The sequence below is a fragment of the Cyanistes caeruleus genome, chromosome 31 (assembly GCF_971803275.1).
Source record: "Cyanistes caeruleus chromosome 31, bCyaCae1.hap1.1, whole genome shotgun sequence".
Lineage (NCBI taxonomy): Eukaryota > Metazoa > Chordata > Aves > Passeriformes > Paridae > Cyanistes > Cyanistes caeruleus.
In genome coordinates, this window is record NC_141731.1 from 2,365,364 (window position 1) to 2,374,674 (window position 9,311).

A 9,311-nucleotide genomic window follows, 5' to 3' on the forward strand; every position below is an offset into this window, starting at 1 on the left:
TTTCCTCAATATATCACAAAATTCCAGAAAAATCCTACAAAATTGCAGCAAAATCCCAAAAAAATCCTTAAATCTTCTCATAACCCTACCAAATTTTTGAAACATCCCACAAAATCTCCACTAAGTTCCACAAAATCTAAGAATAATCCTGCGGAATTCTACATGTTTCCTCAATATCCCTCAAAATTCTAAAATACCCCCTCCAAATTCCAGAAAAAACCCACAAAATCTCCACAAATTTCCACACAATCTAAGAAAAATCCCACAAAATTGTTCAAGTCTTCTCAAAATCCCACAAAATTCTACAAAAATTCCACAAAAGTGCCACAAAATTCTTCAAAATGTCACCAAATTCCAGAAACATAAAAAAAGATCTCTTCCAATTTCCACAACATTCCAAAATATTTCCTCAAAATTCCAGAAACATCCACACGGATCTCTTCCACTTTCCACAAAATTCCAGAAATATCCCTCAAAATTCTTCAAGTCTCTTCATTATCCCACAACATTCCAGAAAAATCCCACAAAATTCAAAAAAAATCCCCAATAATAGCATATAAATCCCTCAAAATTGCAGAAAAAAATAAAATAAGTCCTTAAATCTTCTCAAAACCGAATCAAATTTTTGAAACATCCCACAAAATCTCCACAAATTTCCACAAAATCTAAGAAAAAGCCCACAAAATTCTTGAAGTCTTCCCAAAATCTTTCAAAATTTCACAAAAACCTCAATAATTCCAGAATCATCCCACAAAATCTCCTCATAATTCCAGAATAACTCCAAAAAATCCTACAAAATTCCAAAAAAAACCCCCGAAGAATTCCATCAATCTTCTCAAAATCCCACCGAATTCCAGAAACATCCCAAAAAATTTCCACAAATTCCCACAAAATCTAAGAAAGATGCCTGAAAATTCTTCATGTCTCCTCAATATCCCTCAAAATTCCATAAAACCCCCACGAAACTCCAGAAGAATCACACAAAATTTAAGGAACAATCCCACAATATTCCAGAAAAATCCCCCAAAAATTCTTCAAGACTCCTCAAAATCCCACAAAATTTCACAACATTCAAAAAAAATACCACAAAAGTATTTAAATTTTATCAAAATCCCACAAAAGCTCAGAAAAATCCCATGAAATTCCAGAAAAATCCCACAAAAATCCCTGAAACGTCTCAAAACCCTACCGAATTCCAGAAACATCCCAAAAAATCTGCTCCAATTTCCACAAAGCCTAAGAAAAATCCCTCAAAATTCCTCAAGTCTCCTCAAAATCCCACAAAATTCCACAAAAACCCCACAACATTCCATAAAAATCCCAATAATTCTATAAACCTCCCACAAAATCCTTCAAGTCTCCTTAAAATCCCACAAAATGGCAGAAAACACCCACAAAATTTCCTAAAACTTCTCAAAACCCTACACATTTCCAGAAACATCCCAAAGTATCTTCATAAATTTCTACAAAATTCCAGAAAAATCCCATAAAATTGCAGAAAAATAAAAAAACCTCTTAATCTTATCAAAACCATACCAATCTCCAGAAACATCCCACAGAATCTCCTCCTATTTACACAGAATTCCAGAAAAAAAATCACAAAATTCTTGAAAAGCCCCACAAAATTCAAGAAAAATCCCACCAAATTCCAGAAAAATCCCACAAAATTCCCTAAATCTTCACAAAACCCTACCAAATTCCAGAAACACCCACAAAATCTCCACAGTGTTCCACAAAATTCCAGAAAAATACCAAAAAACTCTTCAAGTCTTCTCAGAATCCCACAAAATTCTAGAAAAATCCTCAAAATTCCAGAAAATTTCCCACAAAATTCCCTAAATCTCCTCAATATCTCACAAAATTTTACAAAATATCCCACAAAATTCCACAAATTTCTCACAAAATTCCAGTAAAATCTGATGAAATTTTTAGCGTTCAGGAACACACATAGTCATGAATGATTATATGCAGGTGCTTTATTAAGAGATCTGGGTGTCAGGGGTACACATTACCCTAATCTGACCCGACTTGGTTTTGAGTTGAACATGTTTTGTACTCTATCGTTATAAAACTTACATATTAATTATTAAACTTACATCGTTCTATTGTATACATTGATGTTACCCAAGCATGGATTTCTCATGATCCCCCTCAGACCCCTAACATTGTTCCTCATGTTCTTTAAACAATAATTATATCTAATCACATCTAACAATTGTATCATTTATTATATACTGCTAACACAGGTGCAGTTTCACCTGATCTTTAGCAAGGACAAGGCCTAATATTTCCCAGAGCCTACTTTTCCCAGGCTTGCCAAACCTAACTTTATTTCTAAGTCCCTGAATTTTCTAAGATTTTAAGACCTTTTACTATTATTCCCCCCTTTGAAAGCATTTTTGCTTCACTAGAAGTGCAAATGTTTTCACTTGATACAGTCCTTTGTTTCTGAGTTTATACTTGATGTTCTTCGAATCATTTATTGATGTAAGCGTTGTCCTGGATGTTGTCACGAACTGGAGAACCAGAAGATGGTGGGTGTGGATCTCACATCAGTGCCTTTATTATTTTCTGGTTCCAGAACATTTTTTTCCGTATTTCTCCCTTGAAGATGCTGTCAACTAACCAAATTGCTAAGAATACAGTTAGTAAGATGATCACACTCTCAATGATAGATTTAATCCATGAACTCACATTCCACCCTAACCCTTTGAAGATTTTGCCTAACCAACTTGTAGACAAATCCTTTTGCTCTTCCTGTGCTTCATGCTCTATTTGTTGCAATTGATTGATGTCATATTCTACATGTGCAGTTACATTTGCGGTGTGGACACAGCAATGATCAATCCATCCCTTTAAAAAACTCACACACTCCATGCTCTTTCAGGAGTAGTAAATTGTAATTGTATGTTTAGTTCTTTAAATCTTTCTCAGGTCACTCTAGCTAATTTATCTACCGGACCTGTAAGTTTGTACAACATTTCTTTATTCTGATAGTTTGCTATAGGACCAAGCAAAGACTCTAGGGCCCACCCAAATTTCACTCTACTAGAGGGTTCTTGCCAAGTGTCATCCTGATTCTGTTCCTATCCTAATCTTCCCTAGCTATGCCTGTGTCTAGTCACTGAGTTGTTTTTTAAGCAGATTTCACATTTTGACATTACTGATTTTGCCATTGTTAGCATCTGTACCGAGATTAATTTTTGTTTCATCAATTTCACCAATGCCTCTGCACCCCAATGACATTTGTTATGTTTCATTTGTAGAACTTCATTGGAGGAACGCCAGCGATTCACCACTCTTCACAGAAGTAAATGTGAACGGCATTTATTTCTATCTTTAGCACACCTTTTATAGGGTTCTACAGGGCCTGCAGGCAGAGCAAGTTACTATTGGCTAACACACACAGGTTTACATTTTTTCTCCTGTACACAAGGATTTTGTTTTGCTTTACTCTCTCTTCTGCAGGAGGGTTTCAAGGACTTTAGCCTTTAATATCACGACTTATTTCAAAGACTGGTTTGTGCAGACAGGCCTTTACTAATATATAAAATATAGCAACAATTCCCCCTTTCACGTTTTGCACAAACCAGGCTTTGGATGTGACTCATTCTATACCCTTATGAAGCCAAGATAACACACAACTTAGACTTTCATCCCCATTAACATTATAAGTAAAGTCCATCCCCCTTCTAGCACAAGAGACCTCAACCATCCAGTGATGCCCCAGCTGGAGAACCAACTTCCAGTGGGGTCACTATCTTCTTTCAGGGCATGTAACCCATCCTGAAGCTGTTGTAGTTGCTCATGGATGGAAGCTGAATGATCAGTAAGATTCAAGCAGCACATGCCTTCAAACTCCTCACAACCATGTCCTTGTGCTAAGAGCAAAAAGTCAATTGTGGCTCGATTTTGTAATATTGCAAGACATACACTACTCACATCGGCTGAAAGCTCACTTAACATTGTGGATGTTAAGTTCAATCCTTCTTAGTCTAACAGGCGAGCCTTTTTAGAGTTGCTAAGTTTTAATTCATTCAGGCTTCACTTTGACTCTTTGATGTTTTTCATTTTATCAGCTACATTCAGCAATTGGTGTAAGCTTGGATGGAAACAAAGTAAGTTTTCCAAAATAACAGGGTTTTCTATGTGGATTAGCAGGAATCTCATTCCATGCTCTATCTCCACAGATTAGGAATATGGAACTAGGTAATCACTTTGGTAATTGTTCTGTGAGATTGCACCACTAATAAAGGCTTTACTCTGTGTAGTAACGAGATCAGCTATAGGGTTGTCTGCAGCCCAGTGCTGCATTACTTTGTTAGAATGACGTTTTGTCGGGGGTTCAAACATTATCCATCCACCTGAGGTATTGGTGGAACCTAACAAATCTAATTCTTCTGGGGGGCCCTATGGTAACATTGAGAACTTTGGTAATTTTTGCTTGCCAACAGGCTTCAAGTTGTCTTAATGTGAAGCCAACAGTGCAATTGCACTCTTGCAACATTGCCAATTGATTCAGTCGAGTCTCATTACTGACTAAACCTTCAAATGCTGCTTGAGGATCCCATTCAGGGTCTCCTATGAGACAGGTGTGAAAAGGATCTCCAGGTGTGGCTAGGCTCAGACACATTGACCTTTGGCCAGTTCAGTGTGCCAGAGTGACCCATATGTTCTGTCACTTTTGGATGTTAGTTAGCAGACAGTTGGTCAGGACTATACACAACACAATTACCATAAGCAGTCTGTTCCATGTAAATGACACCATACTTGCAAACTCACAGCTAAACTTTAACGTTAAATGAACTTTCAAAGATGCTTACACTACCTCTTGAAGGGGGAAATGCTTATACTTTATACTAATTTATACTAATATAACAATTGCTATACAGGCTAAACTCTTTATATTAAACTATTATCTAACTACTTTTTACACAGGTGCTCTGGTATATATGTAGTCTAAGCGTGAAAGCAATTTGCTGAAAGGGTAAACACACAACTACAATTTGCTTTATATACAGTTAGATGGAGTCTCTACACTTTTCTTAGATCTTCTACTGAATTTCCTTCACAAACAGACTATGATTTAACACGATTCAGTCTTGGAACGTTCACTGCTCCCTTGATGTCAGCTGGCAGCTGATCGGTGACTGAGGGCTTTGATGTTCAGGTTGTTCTTCACATCCTTCTAAATCTTAAAACAAAAGAAAACTGAAAGATTGGTAGAGACACAACATCATAATAACAACATAAAATTTCTGTTGGCAACTGTCTGTGTAGTGCTCAGACACAACTGTGTCCTGACAGCTCCACTTCTGATCCATGTCTGGCGTACCAAGGCTGTGTGGTGACATCTCTGTTCACTGGATCTCGTGTGTTCAGAGGCAGACAGTCTGGTCAGATGGAGAGGTGACCTTTTTGAACCTGCCAACAAAACACAGACACTTCTCTCCTTGAAGTTAATGAATTACACTAATCAAAATGCTTTTAGGATATCAATTTTCCCCATTTTCTTAAAAAAAAATAAAAATGAGATGTACTTCTGTTATAAACATCAACATCAACACAAACCCATATATACAAGGATTAAGAACCTATAGCAGTTAAAAAATCAATTAAATCATAAACATTATTAATAAGATATGTAATATAAAACTACTATTAATTACTAAAACACTGCACCAGCATCCCATAGTTAGCAAACAAACAGAAACAAAAAATCATCAGTGAAGGATTGGATAACCACCTCCGGAAATGATTCTCCAAGCCCACTTCAAAATTGATCCAGCTGCCATATTAATAGGGTCAAATTGCTGAGTCAAAAAGTGACTCAAATACTGATTTGGGACAGAAAACATCTGGATCTGCTGGCAAACATTCTGTTCAGGTAAAGTTAAGGCTTGGCCAGGGCCTGGCTTTAAACTGGAAAGATGCCTCTTAACTCATTTCTAAAACAAGGTTCTCAATAGCAGCAGCTAGGAGATGCTCACAGCACAGCAAACTGTTAAAATACATTTGTACAAAGCAAATGATCAGAAGCCTCAGGTACCAGACCAATTAAACCATGCAGCAGTTGGTTTAATCTGAAGCCTCTCCCATGGCAGCTGATCCTCAGCAATGGTACATCTTAAAATTCTAGAAACACTGAAAAATAAGAAAGCTATAACAAACAAAACTGCAGAGATTGTAACAACCAATAGAACTCCCGATGAAGTCAAGGGTGTCACAGACTGCATTCACTTCTATCCACAAGCAGGTGTTCATCAGTGTTCTATCACAGCTGTTTCAGTTGTGGCTATCTTCATCTCTCTAGGAAAATAACTATACTTTGCAGTTTAGACAAGTGTCTCCAATAAAACATAAACAATTTAAATTAAACAATATTTAAACCTAACAATAATGATTTATGACAAAAGGAAGTAACAAACTTAACCTTAAAAGAATATCTAAGTTATAAAACTTAACTTAAAAACATTCAAGCCTAAACATAATAAAACTTGACTTTTCTTAATTCTATTAACACTTAATCTATATTAAATGAAAACATAACTTATTGTGTTACTACAAAGAGGCAACTAGAAGTTTGATATATACCTTTTAAACACAATATAACAGTAACATGGATTCACTATAAAGATTATAAAAATGTAACAAGTACATCACAATTCTATGTCATCTAGCTTTGAGAATAACTCACAATAACTGCAAATGGTACTAAAAATACTCATTCAAAACAGGAATTTGCCTAGTATACGCTTAAATTGGTTAGGATTTTAAAGTGCAGTTTTTCTAGAGAAAAACCACAACAACACAGGATTTGGCAAGTTGCCATTCAGCTTTTGTAGCACTTTTCAGAAACATTAAGTCTAATTCTTAAACTAAAATCCAAAATCCAAATTGGTATATATGCAGTTATATGTGTTTTATATAACAAAAGGACTCACATTGAAATTACCCTATTAGAATTGTGGAAAAAACAAGCAAATGGGTAATATATACTTTAACTTAACTTTGTCTTGTACAGTAAAGTTCTCTTAACTAATTAATTTTTTCAAACCATAAATATCTTTTGTAGATAACATCAATTGGAAGGTTTTCTTAGTAGCTATAAATTATACCATATTTTAACCTTAGGTTTTAAGGCTAATTATTGCAAGGTAACTTCTGTTAATATTCACCTTAAACACCTTTTTTTTTGAAAAGGGGCCTTTTTAAACTTTCAGAGAAACACAATAATTTCTCCAGGAAAACTCTAAAAACTACAACTGCGTAAACTCATAATTACTTAAAACACAAAATCAACTCTAAAAGGGTATATAAAAACATTTTAAAAAACCAATGAATCACGACTTTTTATCAAACTGGGTACTATCCTGGTGCTTTTTCTTAGAGAGGGAGGGGGGGGTGGACTGCCCGCCCTGCTGCTGCTCTCTGCTGCTGTTATCTTTCTTCACATTCTCCACATACTCTCGCAGAAAAAAAACAAAACAAAAAAACACCTCACAAAGTTAACTTTAACACATACAGTTGTTTCTCTCAATCTCTCTTGTTCACTGATAGAGGAAAAAAGGGGCACGATTTTTACAAAAGCAAGCGATGTTACATGAAAATCTCTCATGGCCAGGTGCTAACAATGGTGATCATTGCAGCTTATCAGCTTCTAATTACAGTGATGAATTTCGAAATAGGTACCATATAGTTTGTGATTTTTTGGCTATTTTGTCTCTTTTTGAAGCTGTCTGAGCCACCTGTTTCTGCTTAGCTGTTTCTGTAATTGTTCAGAGTGGCCTTGGAACTTTTTCTGCAATGCTTCTGCCCCGGGGGTGCCCCCGCTCTTTGTGCACACCTCAGTGCTCCCCCATGTCCCCCTGATTTGGGTGGAAACCAATCTAAATTTGGATTCTTTTCCTCCAGGGTAGCAAAGTTGGAACTTAAATAAGATTGTAGTGTTAAGAGTGACTCCAAAAGTGAAGCAAATAGTTCAGGATATATCACATCCTGCCGTAACTGAACAGATTCTATTCGTTGTTTCAGCGTTGCTGTGGAATTTCTTTCTCATTATTTCCTTCTCTCTGACTCTCCCTCCCTCTTTCCATGGGCAGCACAGATAGGAGTGTTTGCCCAGCAGTGGGAGGCAAAGGCGTGAGCATACCCATAAGCAAGAAGTCCAGGGAGCTCCTTGCGCAAATCAAAACCCTTAAGCTGTGGCTTTTCTAAAAAGCAGGTAAATAAATCATGTGCTGCTTGCCTTTCCATCTTACCGTCAGCGCTGTTGCAGCCCTACAAGGTTCGGCAGCACGTTACGGCCAGGACTCTCCTCTGAGGTCGCCTGGGGCGCGGCACCGTTGCTTTTCGCCGTCCTTGCTGCGGAGGACCCGTCCCCTGTCGCCGACTCCCGTGGCCTTCGCTTTTTAATGTCCCAAAGGTCCCAAAGGTCCCAAGGGTCCCATTTGTTCGGGCGCCATTTGATGAGTTCGGCGGGAGACAAGCAGCACTCAAGATGAATGATCAGCAAGTCTCATTTATTGGCAACTCCAAACTCCCTATATAACATCAATAATTAGGCTCCTACATAGTGCAAAAGCAAGCTCATTATTGGATATTTCATTTAAGGACAACTCCACCCAGTTCCACCTTCTTGTGGTCATTCATCTGTGCTGAATCCACATTCTTCTGATCACAGTGTCCTGTTCTCAGTTCACAGTTATCAGTAAGGTCTTTCTGACATTGCAACATCTCATACCAACTTCACTCCACTGTTGTTTAATTCTTTCTCAGCTAATTGCTGCATGGGAACATGACCTTTGTTAGCTAGCCACTCTTTCACACTGTTGAGCTTTGGGAGCCTCCCGGGAAGCACCAGCCATGAAGATTCCAGTGGGCTCAGCTGCTACCTGCAGGGGTACTGGGTGTGGCCCGTTGTGACTCAGCGGTGCTAAGAGACCCCTGTGACATCAGAGAGCCCCACCACGACTCAGGGTGTGTAAGCGGCGCAGAACCCTGAGGTGCCCAGTCCCGTGAGAGCCACTCTTGCAGAAGGAAGCAGCTCCCGAGATCCATTCGCGCTTGATCTCAGAGATGGAGGAGAACAAGGCAAAACCCAAATGCTCCCAGCCACCCAGCCCCCTGCCCAGCTGGGGGCAAGACCAGGCCCTCAGCGGGCACTTGGTGGGGGCAGTGGGTGGCTCAGCCTGGCCACAGTCAGGCACTGAGGAGAAGGAGGGGCCCTTGGTCATCACGGAAGAGAAGAACCCTGACGTGGATGACGAGCCTTCCCAGTGGGGAGACCTTCGGGCCCAAGAGCCTCGCCT

At 38.5% G+C, this 9,311-nt stretch overlaps 1 long non-coding RNA gene across 1 annotated transcript; it reads right to left on the reverse strand.

Moving 5' to 3' along the window:
* Positions 1 to 4,063: 4,063 nt before the first annotated feature.
* LOC147648705 (uncharacterized) lies at positions 4,064 to 8,896 on the reverse strand. The gene is made up of 3 exons (XR_015279991.1): positions 8,625 to 8,896; positions 8,262 to 8,543; positions 4,064 to 7,468 (listed from the first exon to the last, which is right to left on the reverse strand). It is a non-coding gene; the product is annotated as an uncharacterized LOC147648705 (long non-coding RNA).
* Between the last annotated feature and the right edge of the window lie 415 nt (positions 8,897 to 9,311).